Source organism: Camelus bactrianus, chromosome 3, assembly GCF_048773025.1.
Source record: "Camelus bactrianus isolate YW-2024 breed Bactrian camel chromosome 3, ASM4877302v1, whole genome shotgun sequence".
NCBI lineage: Eukaryota > Metazoa > Chordata > Mammalia > Artiodactyla > Camelidae > Camelus > Camelus bactrianus.
This window is the reverse complement of record NC_133541.1, coordinates 119,124,769-119,139,060: the sequence shown is the minus strand read 5'-3', so window position 1 is coordinate 119,139,060 and position 14,292 is coordinate 119,124,769. Positions and strand designations below refer to the sequence as shown.

The following is a 14,292-nucleotide window of genomic DNA, read 5'->3' as shown; positions in this document are numbered from 1 at the left end:
GAGCCACATGACGTCTTCTGGGAGCTACTGTCAAGGACTATGAATATAGGAAAAAAATGATAGCCACTTGTAATGCCAATATCTGAATCCAATGAAGATTATATGCATGGTGTCATAAACCATAGTAGGAAACCAGAAAGGCAAGAGAGGGTCAAAGTGGAAGGCAGAGAGTTTATTCACCATCATCTTTAAGTCTGGGTGACAATCAAACATCCAAGAGGAAGTAGCTCAGCCACAGAAGGTACTTAATCTAAATGTGAGACCAGTTTGGTTTTGTTTCCTCTGAATTTAGCTGCTTCAAAAATATAAAAAGCAAATTCCATAATAACCAAGAAAAGTCTGTGTGCAGTTCACAGAACACTAACCCAACTCTGGGTAAAGGAAGTGGGGGAGTGCTTACATTTCAAACAAAAATTTTGCATCTGCAATTAACTTAGATTTATATTCAATTTAGTTTTCCTGTTCAACTTCCAGAATATTTTAACTGTAAAATCCCCTGAATAAAAAATAAATAAAAACTTGTAATGAGAAAATCTGGTACTACTTTGTGAATCAACTTTTTAAATGGGCAAAAACATTTCCATGTGTTAGCATGACTCTGCTAGACACTTACGCATCCTACTGCTTCATCTATGGGTAAACAGACTACAGTGAGCTGACTAAAGCATTGTGTTGATGGGTTGGTCCCCAGGAAAGCAGACAGTGAGGCTGAGTTAGAAGGGCAAGAGATTGGGAGTTGGGGTGATGTCTGTGAAAAACATCCAAGGAGGAATGAACATGACCAGTGGTTCAGCTCTACCCTTTGTATCTGTCTGTGTCCTAATCTCCTTTTCTTATAAGGACACCAGTCATAATGGATTAAGCCCACCCTAACGACCTCATTTCAACTTAACTATCCTCCTTAAAGACCCCATCTCCAAATACAATCACATTTCAAAGCACTGGGGGTTAGAACTTCAAAGTATGAAATTGGTGAGGGGCACAATTCAGCCCACAGTAATAACTAAATGGGGTTAATTAAGTAATTTCAGAGACACAAAAGAAGAATAAGCCCAATGAAGGAAACTATGATGGAAAATTAAGAAATCAGAGTAGAACTGAGAGACCATGGTCACAAAAGCCAAGAGAGAAGAAAGGTTGAAGAAGGAGGAAGTGTTACACAGTGCTGCAGAGAATTTATGTAAGATGAAGTGTCAGGTGCCCTTCCACCAGAGGAAGATGCTATTCCTGGAACTAGGATGTTGCCCTCTGCATCCCTGAGCTGTATAACTGTCAGATGACCTCTTCTGTGAAACACTAGCTAGGATGATCCCGTGCAACTGGAAATCATAACTGGGGAAAGAGAATACCTCAGTGTCTCAGAGTTCTGAAAATGTCTAATAAATTTCACTGAATAGAGGCAGGCTTAATCCTTTCCAGAGTATCTTTCAATCCACTTTTTAAATCCAAAAGACCTCACTCTTACTTAATATTTTGAGGTTAAGGGTTTACTCCAGTAGTAAAATATGCCAGATCAGATTCTGAGCTCAGGAACTCAGAGTGAAAACATTTCTTGAGAGATATTCTACTCATAACATTAGTCATGGCAAGACACAGTTTGCTATACAAAAGGAAGATGCTGTTAAGAAGCCAAGAATTATCATTGTGCTGTGTCTCCATTCCCTTTGTAGTCCTCAAAAACCTTGTGAAGTTGTGAGTCTATAGAAAGGAAACCATGTTCACTCAAGGGGGAATGTAAAAATAAAACCATTTACCCTTATCCTGATGGGAAATGTGAATTTTTAAAATGTTCTAATGTTATTTTTGCAAGTCAGTATATAAGCATTACTGGAAAGTCCAATATTGCCTGAGTTTTATAGCTCCCAGCTTTTAGGAAGACATTTAGATCAGAAAACAGTTTTATCTAATCCTTTGAGTTAACACAGGTTTTGATAACATTGACTGAATGTATGGATTAGAAGTTAGAAGTATTGCTATTATTGATCCTTTTCTGATATATACTTTTCCTCAATAATTCATCAATTCCTGACAAAACAATTAAAACTGAGCATTTATGGAGAGCTCACCTTTTTGCAGACAGTGTGCTAAGTGCTTTATATTTGCATCCAGGCCCTTTCTACCTGCTTCTCAAGAAACCTCACCCTTCACCCCACATCCCAGTGACTAGAAAGCTCTCCTGTCTATCACACACCAGACCTGGAGATGATAGAGGGTCCCTCCTCAATCTCCTTCCACTTCCAGATTCTTCTCCCTCCCTTCTACTTTAAATCACATCATTGCCCCTCATTATTCCCCACCTTTTCCAGCAATAACAGTTCCTGGCTCATTGGTGCCCTCTCTACCATACCTCCTGCCTTCTCTTAGCATGTCCAATACAAGGGTAATAATCCTTCCTGTGTCCCACCCTTCCATTCCACTGAACTTCTACCCTCCCATCACCTTGACTTCCTTCTTCACATAAACAGCCACTGATTTCCACAGACACACCCACATCTCGTGTTGACCAGTTATTATGGTGCTTTGCCCCTCTGGACTTCTAAGTACTGGAGAGTCCCCAGGCTCAGTAATCGGTCCTCTTTTTGTCTCTGTCTCTACTTGCTCCCTGGAGATCTCATCCAAGTTCATGGCCAGAAATACCATCCACATGCCGATGATGCCCAAATGAGTATCTCCAGTCCTGTCCTCTATCCTGAACTCCAGAACTGGACATCCAGTAGTCTACTCATATTTTTCACATGATTATAATACATGTCTCAAACTCACACATCCACAACTGGGCTGGCTTCCCCCACCAAGCTTGCTCAGCCACATTTCCCATATTATTGGACAGCAATTCCATCCTTCTGGCTACTCTAGTCTAAAACTGAAGTCTCCTTGGACTCACCCTTGACTCCTCTTTCTCTCATGTCCTATATCCAATCTATCAGGAATTTCCATTGTCTCTTTCTTCAAAATATACCTGGAGTCATCAAGAAAGAAATGAAAACAGAAGTCTGCACTTGAAACATTATTACATAAATCTAAGATTAAAATATGTAATCTGTTCTGCAAACTCTGTTTCCATACTGAAATGGCTTGTGTACTTTTTCCTGCACGATCATCATCATCTTGTCAGGCCACTTCTCAAAACTGGAAACATCAGAAACTCAACGCTTAAGTTTTCAATCTAATTATCTGTCACTCACTCAGTTTTCAGTGTGGGCTACAGGCAGCAACACATGGCTATGAAGGATTATTCACTAGATTAAATACACTATATAGTAAAATAAACACTCAACACCTTTAGCAATAGGAACAAGAAAGTCATTTTAATCTCATTTTGGCCAATAGCTTCCTAACTGTCCTCTATTTTCCTCCCAGTGGTCCACAAGGACCAGACATTGGCAAAGCCCAGAGCAGGTCAGCAGCAGAGCCTAGAACCTGAACTTAGCACCCTTCCCAATGTGTGTCTATGCTGTGATGAGGGCAATAAATCAGGCACAACAAGAGACATCTTGGCCCTTGCTTAGTCCTGTGCCATGAAGGCTGTAAAAGTCGGGCTTTCCATCCTATTCCTCAGCCATTCTTTTTGTCATTTTATTCTACTTATCTATTAACAAATAACAAATTTGGGAACATTTCATGATCGTGGTTGAGAAAACTCTGGAGTGTTAAGGAATTGGCTGGGTGTTTTGATAACTTTTCACAGCATGTTTGGCCATACTGCATAATTTACTTCATAAACATCCCAATGTGAACTTAATTAAGTCTGGTGAGAAGCAACAATACTCTCAAGAAATAAGAGAACAGCAACCAACATGGTTCTTGGCTCTTGCAAAACTTAGATTTAGACTACTATAAATATACTCCACTGTGCATACTGCCAAATACTATATTTCAGTGTCTGTTCATAAAACATAATTTGAAATACATTTCAGATGATAAACAGCCTTTTTGTAAAAGGAAGTTATTATCTGTGATAAAAGCAGTTGTTGACATTAGAAATGTGGATGCGAGGATCCAGATGGGAAATTTAATAAAAAGAAAACAAATGTGGCAGGGAAAATGGGGGTTAACAATATGGCAAAGCAAAGCCAGATCTGGCTGCAAATATCTGCCTACAGGCAAAACCTGGACTCCTACCTTTCAGATGTGCCATCAGGGGCAACAAGAAGCAAAACATGGCCTCAGATTTAGAAAAGGAAAATAGACTATTTAATGTATCACTGCTTGCTTAGCAGGAATCCTGTGAGTAGACATAGGTACCTGTTAATTCTGAAGCACCACTTCTTTTGGTGTCTAATGTTAATTGCCTGTGGATTTCCACTTTGCCAGCCTTCCTCATCCCACATCCTCCAGCAGGCCCAACCTGTAGTCTGATGAACTGGTTTTAATTATAATCCCCAAAGATTTGCAGATATGAGACCACACTGTAGGAACTGTATTTCAACATATTTTTCCTAGGCTCAGCTAATCTGTTAAATGTTAGCTTCTTTAAATAAAAGCCACTGGAAAGTTCTCCCCTCTCCACATCCATGCAGTTTCCTCCTGGAAGTGATTAGCACGGATCACCAGGATCCTGTGAGACTCCCAGCGTGCCTTCCAGATGTGCACCATAGCAAGCCATCACAGTGGATGCAGCCACTGGTATTGATGCTGTTTGGAGCTCATGTTTTTAGTACTTCCTGTAAGACAGTTGTGTTTTTCAGCTAGTGTTTCACCCCAGGCTGTCTGTAGCAGGGTTTTTTCCTTAATGTCCAAAAGAATTCCATGCCTACACAAGTAACTGAAAATTCATAGGTTTTCCAAAAGGGGTTTGTGAGGTACCAATTAAAATTTGTCACTGGACTCCAAGGGTTTACTTAAGTTTGGCTTTTAAGTTAGAGGTTTGTTCTAAAACCCAGAAAGGATATACTAAAAGCATCAAAGGAGAGTCAAGTTTTCTGATGTATTTTTAGTACAGGTGCAACCCTTTCAAGATGGAAGCTTTTGATAGTTCTCCGAACTTCAGCATAATTTAGCAAACCACTCAACAATAATGCCCTTTCAGGTTTGAGAATTCCTATCACTCAAGACAACCTGTAATCTTGAGTACCACAGAGCCCCTGTCTTTTCCTTCTCTTCCTAAGTAAATTGCTGGAAGATTCAAATTATAATAGAACTAATGTGCATGAAAACTGTGGGTGGTGTGGAAACATTTGGCCCTGCCTCAAGCCCACAAAAACTCCAGAAGGAAGGCAGCACCCAAGGGTGTGCAGATGACATCACAGAAAAGGATAGACCTTGAGATCCTGAATGATTTCCTATGTTTCCTGTGTGTTCCGTAGCACAGAAATGTTTCTAGTAAGATGATTCTCAATAAGAATCAAACACTTCTTCAAGTCTTGCCATGAATGTATTTGAAAACAATAGCCACATGAATAGAAATCAGATCTGGAAAGATCTACCCAGGTTGATTTAAGGGCATCCAAGCTAGGGAGTTTAAGAAAGTTTAGACCTTTCAACATTTTCTAAGCAGTATTAGGCAGCACCCAATTGCTAATTGAGACCCACAGCAGGGGGATGGAAGTCCTGCATTGAAACTCTCAGGCTTAGGGGCCATTTTCAGCCTCTGAGTGAAAATCCAGAGCTGGATCTTTGGGTGGTAACTGCCTCCCAATCCTCTCTGCTGATGTGGGTTGGCAGCCCCACAGAGCAAGCACACATGGAGCCAGCTAGTTAAATTTTGGCCAAATAGTAACCTTAAAGAGGGCACTTTCAGGATCTGGGTATGAACATGTAATTATTTCTTTTAAATATTTCAAACCTGCAGGATATTGAATAAACAGGTAGTTAGGAAGGTTGGGGAAAAGCCAATCTGAATGTGAACCTCAACTTCAGAGACACTCAATACATTCATTTGTGAGAATGCTGTGCTCGCTGTGATACAAAACAAGAGGGTTATGTACAGAGACTACTAGTCTTTCATTTTAATTCTAATTTTTTGCAACTTTTCTTATTGCAACAGGAATACATGAACATAATATAAAATCTTAGGATATATATATGTAAAAAGGAGAAAATTGGTGTCATCTTTGATCTTAGCCCACAGCGGTAACCAATGTTAGAATTCTGGTGTATGTCACTCATTCCTTTACTCCTTTGTTACTCAGTTCTTTATTTAGCACCAATTAAGGGCCAGGACTACATATATCCTTTCTGTTCTTTATCTATAGATAAATATGCATATATTTAAAACATGGAAATATTTTCTACATAGGACTTTAAGCTGATATATACTAATATATTAAGAACACTATATATCATCTACTGTATACCATATTAATAGCCATATAATATTCCATTAAATGTATTGATGGACCATTATTTAAACAAACTATGATTGCTGGGCATTTGCCTTTTATGTAATTAAAAGTACTGTGCTAAATGGAAGCTGTACACACATCTATGACGGTTTCATGATCGTAAGTTCTTATAGGTAAGCTTACTATATCAAAGAACACGTTTTTTTAAAGGATTTTCCAAACTTATTACCAAATTATCCAATACTTGTATTTTATATTCCCACCAAAAGTATGTGATTTCTGTTCCAAAAATTGATCCTTTTTTCAAATTTTATCAATTTGCTAGGTAAAAATGACACATCATTTTGACCTGCAGTGTTTTCAGTTATTAGGGAAATTGAGCTTTTTCTCATTTGGCTAGCTTGTTCCTTCAATCAACAATAAAAGGCACTTATTGAGTACCTATTATGTTACAGATCAGTTCTAGGCTCTGGAGAAGATTAGTGCTTTGCAAATCATGTGAAGAATAATGAAATGCTAGGAGACATAACACAGAGCAAATAAGACTTAGAAGGGACAGTCATTTCAAGAGCTACAGTATGAAAAGGAAATTGGATCAGATGCATTTTTTCTTCTTGTAATCTCTTTTTAAACTTTTTGTTTTGTACATATACTACATACAACAAAATACATACAAGTTAACATTTTAAAGAACTATAATTTGAAAATAAATGAACCAAATGCCCACACACCTATCACCCTGCTTAAGAAACAAACACAGCTGACTATCCTGAAGCCCTCCTATGATGCCTCCACCTGCCCCTCCTTCCTTCCAAGAGGTTAGCTGCTGCATCTTATATAAGCCACTCCTTGATTTTCTTTCTAAATTTTCCCACATGTGAGGGTATCCCTGAATAACATACTGTTGAGTTTAACCTGGCTTTGAATTGTGTGTAAGTTCTTCTGCAAATTAGTATTTTGTTTGTTTTGTTCTATTTGGCTTTTGCATACACTGTGTTTTTTACCTGATCTGTGTTGACTACAGGTTCATCATTTCCACTGATCTAAAGTCTTCCATTGCATAACGCACCCCAATATGCATATCCATCATGCTGTCAGTGGACACAGAGATTTAGGGCATTTTCTCTTCACAGCTGCCACAAGCAATACAGCTGTGAATAATCCTCCATGTGCCTCCCAATCAAACAGTGCGAGACATACCCTAGGATATCGCTTAGATCTGCCCACATGAAATGATCATTTTTGAACGTTAAAAGTGGTTGAGTGATTAGCTTGTAGGATACACATGTGTTACACCTAACTCCTAATAAATTGTTTCCTAAATTGGTTTCATCAACTCACTCAGGAACAGCAGTGTTTGAAAGCTCTTTTTGTTCCAAACAACACTTGCTATCATGAGACACTTTAATTGGGGCCAGTGGAGGGTGTACAGTGACATCTCATTGCCGACTGTCCTGATAACTAGTGAGGCCAAGCACTTTTCATGTGTTCAATAGTTCCTCATTCCTCTTCTGTGTCTTCCCTCTTCATAGTTTCTGTCTCTGTTTTAAGTGGGGTATTCATCGTATCCCTATTAATTTGTAAGCATTTGTACTTATCTTCAGAATACTAATCCTTTGCCAGGCATGTGTTGAAATATCCCAGATTGTGACTTGGTTTTTCACTCTCTCACTGGTGCTTTTTGAAGGCCAGAGGGTCTTAATTGTACTGTGGTTTAATTTATCCACTTTTCCTTTATGGTTCCTGCCTTTTGTACTTGATTAAGAAATCCTGCTCTAGTCCCAAAGTCGTAAAGATATTCTTCTATGTTTTCTTCTAAGTATGTTAAAGTTTTGCCTTTCACATTTTGGATTTTAATCCACCTTGCCCTCTCGCTTCAGGATTGTCATTTGAATCTGGACTATGAGATAGCTTTTATGATTTTCCCATATACATAACAGACCTCAGCACCACTTGTCCAATAACCCATCATTTCCATGTGGACCTGCAATTGTGAGCTCTACTATTTATGAGATTTCTGTTTTAAAGGCATATTTCTGGGTTCTCTATTCTATTCCTCTGGTCTCATTGTGCTGATTGTGTCTTAACTGCTAAAACTTTATAAAAAGACTTGTTATCTTATAGAGTTATGTGTTCTGCCTGGATCTTCTTAAGACTGCCTTGGTTATTTTCATCAATTTACCCTTCTATTTAAATTTTAGAATCTGCTAGTCAAGTCCCACAAAAAAATATCCTGTTGGAATTTTTATTAAATTGCTTTCAGTCTCTAACCAGAGATCGAGAATTGACAGAATTTACGTCAATTGAGAATTTAATAATCAGTGGTAGAGAACTGACATGTTTGTGATAAGTCTTCCTACCATGAATATGGTTCTTTCTCCATTTACTTAGTTTCCTTTATTGTGGTTGAATACAACTGTATGTGTCTACATTAAAGCACCTTCAGGGCATTTGTTAAATGTGTGATGGGCATTCTCCCTTTGCCCTCGAATGTGCCCTTCACCATTCCCATCATGCCCTGTGCCCAGGAGATGAACTCTGTAGATGCTACATCAGGAAGTCCCTGCATCCTGACTCCCAAGAGGGATGGAAATAAGCAATGGCCAGGAGATCACAGGAAGAGAGTAAGACTAGGCATTGTCCTCCTGCCCCCTCTCTTCAGGCAACTGGTCAGCAGGGCTGTGCTCTTCTACTGAAACACTCACCTCCCACTTTCAGTAGTTGCCTAAAGCTGCAGCGCCCCCCCCAGATTCTGTTAGCCACTCCCCACGTTCACCCACCGAAGATCTGAGGGTCCTCTGGTGTTACTTACCCTGGGGGTTTGACCATCTTTGTTGGCGTCCCTTCACCCAGCCTGCATCTTTCTAGTCATCAAACTCTACCTTGAGGATGCTACCTATTCCCTATGGAGACTGTGACTAGATACAACAGTGTATGTGTGTGTGTGTGTGTGTGTCTGTGATTTCTCATTATTTGTAGATTCTTTTGCTTTTTCTATATGGAAAATCACATTGTCTGCAAATAGCCATATTTTGTTTTTCCACTTGTTTTACTGCACTTGCTTGTACTCCAGAGCAATGTTAATTAGCAGTGCTAAGAGTAGCCACTCCTGTTTCATCCCTAATGTTAAAGGCACTGCTTTCCATAAATTTTCCACTAAACCTAGCTTGCTAAGGTTTTATCATGAATGGTTGATGAATTTCATCAAATGTTTATCTGAATCTTCTGTGATCACAAGGTTTTCCTCCTTTAAATGCTGATTTACATAATACATTTTATAATATTAAATCAATCACTCCAGAAATAAATGCTATTTGGTCATTGCTGGCTCTAGTTAGCAAATACTTTATTTCAGATTCTTGCCTTTAGATTCATGGATCAGACTGCTCTGAGGCTTTCCTTCCAACTAAATGTCCTTGTCCATGTCTGGAATCAAGACTATATTAGCTTCATGGGTGAGAAGTGTTCTCTCTTTTCCCATTCTTTTGTATTTTTCACATTCTTTAAAATGGAGATTTGGGGGATTAGACCCAAGGAAGACCTGGTGCACACCAGGCATGCACTCTTACCACTTCTTCAAAAGAGCTTGTGTGAACTTCGAACTGTCTGTACCTTGAATATATACTAGAAACAACTTGTGAAAACATCTGGGACTGGTGTTTAGTGGAGATATTTTTAACTACTGACTCAAATTCTTTACAATTATAGGACCTTCCAGGTGTTTATTACTTCTTAAATCAGCTTTAATAATTTAAACTTTTCTAGGAATTCTTCAACTTCACAGATGTTTTTAAATATTTGACATGAACTTGATCATAATACTCCTTTAAAACTTAATCTCTGCTCATCAGTATTTATGACCTTTATTCATCCTGATATTGTTTGTGATTTCTCTCTTTTTTGGATCTGTCAAAAGTTTGAGCAGATTTGCCTTTGAAAATTTTGTGGGTTTGTTTTTTATTTTATTTATTCCTACCCATTTCTTTACTTTCCTTCTACTGTTTTTGGGTTTATTCAGTTATTTCTTCTTTTCTAGCTTCTAAAGATGGACACACAGCTAATTTCTTGCCAGTCGTTCTTCTTTCCCAATATAAGCATTTAAAGCTACAAATGTCACTCTAAGATCTACTTTAGCCATGTCTACCAAGTTTTCATTGTCTTCCTATGTTCATTATCATTCAACTTCAACTATTTTGATTCCATAATGATATTTTCTTTGAACCATAGGCCTTTTTTTGTTGTTAACTTCCAAATAGATGAGGTTCCTTTTTAAGTTTATCTTTTTGCTGTTAATTTCAATTTTAGAGGGATTGCGGCTAGGGACTTTGAAATGTGTAAGCTTGATTTATGACCATTAAGTAATTAATTTTTTAACTGGTGCTTAAAAAACTGATTTCCAGTGGCTAGGTGCTATTCATACACATACACATCTGAACACATACAGACATGTGTACACATATGTGTATGTATTTGTCTCAGTGGGTGAATGTAATTGTGCTATTCAAATCATCAATGTCCTTGATGTTCTTACTGCATCTATCAATTGCTGAAGGTAAAACATTATCTTTATACTTTAAAACATTATCAAACATCTTCTTAAAGCAGTCAATTTTGGCTTTGTATATGATTAGGTGCCTACAAATTTAGAATCAGAGCTCCCTGTTTCACTGAAACTTCCACCAGTATGTTGAAACTCTCTAATAAATTATTTTTGCCCTTAAGGCTAGTTTGTCCTGATGGAGTCCCATCCACCTGACCACTGAGGACTCCAGCATACTGACCTAGTTAAGTAATAAAATGAACTCCAAGCCACTTATCAGGTAGACAGACTCTACAGCTTGATCACAATCTATCCACCATCTCTGAAGGGTGAAATGCCACTTCTCTTTCAGCTTTCCCCTTACCTCCACTCTCTATAATTTGCTTTTTTCTTTATCTCCCCATGACTTAAGTGCCTCTTAGATTAAGTCGTTCAGACACAGGCTAGTCACTGGCCAGCTCAAGACCCAAAATAAGCCTCTTGAAGCCACATGTAGTTCTGTGATCTTAGTTGAAACACTACCAAAAAGCCTTTTTCACTCAACATATTTTCAGGCCAGCAAAAGACAAAGAAATGTAAAAACTTCTCCAAAATGTCAACAGGACAGATGACGTGGGTTCTTTCCATTCCATAATCTTGAAAATCACAACTACCTGACCTTGAGGGGAAAACCTGTCCCCATGGACTTATAAACCCCCTGCAGTCTCTTCCTCGGGGTATGAAATGTGATGCTGCCAGGCCTCCAGGAAGAATCCTAAAGAGAGAAAGATAACTGATCTCTGAACAGAAATGGACTTTCTGGCCACATGTGGCAAAACAGAAATTGGCCTTTTGGGGTTGAGGGTGAGGCTGACTCTTAGCTTGTGTTGCCCCCTCATAAGAGGGAGGAGGAGGAGAGGAAAAGGATGGAGAAGAAGAAGGACATTTGCTAAAGCAGAAAAGTTTAAGTCAAATTCATCTCAACTCCTTTCAGAACGTTTTTTTCAATGATGCCTGGTTTTCCCCACCATCCATCCCTCACCCAGATAAGCGTGCAATAGCGGTCCTCGTTCTCGTCAGAGGTTCTCAGTATGTGCTTTTTCCTCCATGAAGAGGCTTCCTGCCCCTCCCTCTAAATTCTGCACTCAGGGTGACATCTATTTCTTTAATTGTCTTCATGGCACATCACTTCTAGAATCATCCTATTTATTCTTTTGAAAAATTTGGTTATTTGTCCCATCAGCAAGGAGACACTCCATGTGATTGGGGACCTCTTTGAGTCCCAGAGCCTGGCTTTTGTAGTCACTAAATAGATTACTGTCCAAACAGCCAATGAATGGATGGATGAACCCATCCACCCAGCCCAGCTGACTGCCTGAATGGACAGACACCCAGTCATAATAGCTTTTGGTGAGTAAAGGAACCACAGTGCCACTGTTGTTTTGTATTTTTCTTTTTCATTCTCAAACAAAACTATGAAGTTATAACCTAGAAAAACAGAACCAAAAGAATCTATCCCATCTATCTGTTCCATTAAGAGAACATCCTCTCCCTCCCTTGAAAAATGGTGACTTTAAGGAGGAAACCTTAGCATTCTTGCTTAAGGAAAGCATTTGGATGGGTTGAAATTTGGGTGACGCTGACAAGGACTCCTCAGGAAAAAAAATTACACACTCTGCCTATGGTTTAAAATCAAAGCAAACTTAGAATCAAACATTTTCTTATTCTGTACAATGTGTGTTTAAGAAGATACAGCCAAAGAAATGGAATTGACATGAAGACATTTCATTTCTCTTGCATCAACTTAGCTTGCTGTCTGTGAATTTCAGATAAAACAGTCTGGGCTTTCAGATCTTGTGGCTTATGGGGAAGGGGGAATGGAAGTAGAGTCAAAGGCTAATGGCGGAGAGAAAGAGAAAACAGAGAATCGAGAGAGAAGGAAAGAGGAACAAAGAGAAAGCTAGAAGTAGATGCAGAGACTCCGATGGAGCGACGGAGCGAGTATGCTAAGGAATGTGCTCCCGACCAGCCTGGGGAGGAAAGGGAAAGACACTGATACCTTCGAGATTTGTCTGTCTCTCTTTTTAAGTCCTGGGAAGAACAGATAAGGAGGTAAGAAGGAAGCTGAAAGAGGAGAGGAGGAAGGAAGTTGTAAAACATTTCAAATACATTAAGTGGAGGGAGGATTCCTGCTCTCTCGCTGAGGTTTCTTTCATTGACTGACACCAGCTCCAGCCAAAAGCTCCAGCTTAGCACTGCCCACATCCTTTCTCTGCCCCGTGACAGCTCCCTGCATGTATCTCCCAGGCTCCATTGGCCTGAAAGCAGACAGACATTTACCATATCCCACAGACCCCCACCCCTGGCCTTCTGCCTGGTGAGCCTTCTACCTCAACAGTATCTGGAGGCAGATGAAAATAACATTTGCTTCAAGTATAGAAAAGCAAAGGCTGCAAATTCACAAGGAGCTAGACAAACACTTCAAGGTCCACCCGCCATTGTGGACATTCAATAGCACTTAACCTATTCCACAAACAGAGCGTGCATCTCAGTCCTGCTCTCCTTGAAGAAGGCTGAGTTGTATACTCATCTTTGAAGTCCCAGCCTCTCCACCCTGCTGGGCTCACAAGGAAAAGGGGCAATGCCTGACTCACACTGTGGATAGTTTTCTCTGTGATGCGCAGTTGGCATCATAATGTGTCTGTACACAAACTGTCTCAAACTATGACAGATATTTCAATGTGTGCAAACAAAATTTCCCTATTACATACACACACTCCAGCAAGTGTTAACTCAAAATTTTATTTGAAGGGGTGTTGCAAAAGCATTTTCACAGGGATATAGATCAAGCATGACTTTACTGGAACTCAGATCAGATCCTTCTGGTTTTTAACACCTACATATAAACTGTAAGGGAAACACTCCTTGGGCTGGCAGAAGGCATGGGCATTGGTTTCTGTGCTGTCTTGCCCAAGGGCCATTTTTTCAACACTACCCTCTTTCTTCTGCTTAGAATGTAGAAGCAGGATTTCCATGGAATGAATGGAACCCAAATGAATTTCCCAAAGGGGGAAAAATAAAAAAGCCTCTGGATTTTGACATAGTGTGGTGAGTAGAGGTCAGAAGAAAAAAAGGAGGGTCATTCAAACAGGGATACCCAAGAGGCCAAGAAATGTGTCTCATTTTTTGAGCATTACACATTGTAAGGAGGGGGAGGTTTGTCAGACACTGATTTATGCACCAGACCACCTAATATAACAACTTGTGACTTTGTTAGGAGAACGAAACCCAACAAGCCTGCTTCCAATCACGCAGGGACTAACTGTCCTGGTGTGAAATGCCCCAATCCTTTTCCCTGTTGAGTACTTTGTACAATTACATCATCCTGAGGGGAGCACAGAAGAGGAAAGAATGTAAGGTTTTAAAATATCGGTATGGGGAGCAAGGAAGAAAATCCACCAGCTAGAGTGGGAGTTACAGGCAGAGGAT

At 39.5% G+C, this 14,292-nt stretch overlaps 1 long non-coding RNA gene across 5 annotated transcripts in view; it reads right to left on the bottom strand.

Annotated features, from left to right (window-relative positions):
• Window positions 1-14,292, bottom strand: part of LOC141577127 (uncharacterized) — a 257,231-nt gene that overhangs the window by 221,120 nt on the left and 21,819 nt on the right. The gene's annotated exons all lie outside the window — the stretch shown is intronic.